Here is a 2,305-nt window from a genome sequence, read left to right on the forward strand (position 1 = left end):
GGGGTGGCTGAACTGCTTCATTTTGCTGCCTGCCTTGGAGAGAGCATCGGCCTTTTCGTTCCCCATGACCCCACAGTGAGAAGGAACCCACTGAACAGTGACAGTCGACCGTTTTGAAAGGTCATGAAGGGCTGCTTTGATGTTTGTCAGCTGCTGTTCGTTTCTGGTTGACTGGAGTCCCTGCAGGAGAGATCTGCAGTCAGTGAAGAAGGCTATCTTTGGTGGTGGGTTGACTGACGTCCTGAGGCCTTGTGCAGCATGGAGTAGTGCTGCTGTCTCCGCTCTGTAGTTCGAGGAGATTCTTCCTGTGGGGAAGGCTCCAGGGGTCAGTCTTCCATCTGTGTGCCTGATGAAGATGCCTGCTCCTCCATTCTTCACCGCTCCCTCCGAGGATCCATCTGTGAAGACGTGCGTCCATTCGCTGGGGTTGTACCGAGTCTCAATCATCTCCAATGTCAGAGCTTTCAGCAGGGGAGGGGCTTGGCAGTCCTTTTGGTCGATGCCAGGGACTTTTGTGATGATTGAGACTCCTTCCAGTTGGTCGGCCGGTTCCTCGAAGTCGGGGAGTGTTTCCATCTCGGCAGGGGACGAGGGCAGCAGGTCTTCATGTTGGCGGTGCAGGGCCTTGGAGAGGTGGTTGAAGCTGGTCCGCTTCAGTCTGTTCTTTGTTGGGTGCTTCAGTTTTTCGTGCATGGGGTGAGTTGGCATGCGCAGGAGCTTCTCGCTGTGGATGAAGACTTTTTCCTCTCGTCTATCTTTGAGTGGGTGGAGGCCTGTGTGTTTCTCCATCGCCTGAACTGGAGTCGTCTTTATCCCGCCAGTGATCAGCCGTAGCCCTGCGTTCTGAACTTTGCTCAGGCGGCTTGTGTTGGTTGCTGATGCCGTGGCCCAGGCAGTGCTGCCATACTCCAGGGTTGGCCTGACAGTTCCAGTGTACACCCTCTGCAGTATGCTGCTGTTGGCACCCCAAGAGGTCCCGGCGAGTTTTTTCAGGATGGCCAGTTTTCTGGTTGCTCGTCTCTCGATGTCCTTGAGATGGGGGTTCCATGTCAATCGCTTGTCGAGCTTCACACCCAGGTACATTGGCGTGTCATCCTGTTTCAACTGCATTCCGTTCAGTTTGAGGTGGGAGGTTTCTGACATCGGTGACAGCGAGAAGATTGCTGAGACTGTCTTGGTGGTGTTGATGTCTACTCCCCAGGCAGAGGCCCATGTTCCCACGTGGTTGAGTGCTTCCTGCATTCTGTGGCTGGCGGACGTGAGGTATTCCGCAGCACTCCAGGCAGCAAAATCATCAGCGTGGAGGGCTCTGGAGACATGCTTGGAGATCTTCTCAGCGATGTCGTCGATGAAGATGAGGAAAAGTGTAGGGGAAATGACTCCTCCTTGCGGCACACCTTGCTGTAGAGTGACCCGATGGCTGGTTTTCCCGTCGAGTTTTACCCTTGCCCTGCGGTGTTGGAGGAAATCCTGGATCCAGCGGTACATCTTCCCTTCCACTTTCTTGTTGAGGAGCTTCAGGAGAAGTCCTGCCTTCCAGACCTTGTCGAAAGCCTTGGTTAGGTCCACGAAGACTGCAAGCACCTTCTTCTTTTCTTGAAAGGCAGTCTCTATCTCCTGTGCAAGGTACACCAGCTGGTCTTCGGTGCTGCGGTTTTTCCTGTAGGCTGATTGGGTATTGCTGAGCAGGTGGTTTTCTTCAAGGTGTTTCAGGAGTCGAGTGTTCACCATCCTTTCCATCACCTTGCCCAGACAACTCAGGAGGCTGATTGGTCGATAGCTGGACTTCTTAGTCTTATCCTTCTGCTTCTTTCTGATGGGGACGATGATGGCTTCTCTCCACTGGTCTGGAAGTTTCCCTGTGTCCCAGGACTGGTTGATGATCAAGAGAAGCTTCTGTCTGGCTACAGGTCCCAGGTTCTTGATCATGTCATTCGGGATGCCGTCTTTCCCAGGGGCTTTCTTTTTCTTCAGTTTCCTGATGGCTGCACTGAGTTCGGCCATGGAGAAGGCTGTCATCATGGACTGACTCGGGTTCTGCTGTTTCAGCTTCTCCTTGATCTCCCTCTGGACTTCCTGCACTCGGGCTTCAGGGAGTGTTGTGGTGCTGCCCTCTCTGTAAAAATCTGCAAGGATGTTGGCTGCCTGCTTGCCCGCGTGGTGCTTGCCATTTTCCTCAATGACAGTTCTGCTGTGTCTGGTGCCCGTGTCTTCGTTCAGAAGCTTGGTCAGGTTCCACAACTTGCCGGTGTCCTTCTCCATGTTGAGACTGCTATTTCAGTTTCGAAAGCAGTTAGATTCGAGC

This window comes from Babylonia areolata, chromosome 16 (genome assembly GCF_041734735.1).
Source record: "Babylonia areolata isolate BAREFJ2019XMU chromosome 16, ASM4173473v1, whole genome shotgun sequence".
NCBI classification, from domain to species: Eukaryota; Metazoa; Mollusca; class Gastropoda; order Neogastropoda; family Buccinidae; genus Babylonia; species Babylonia areolata.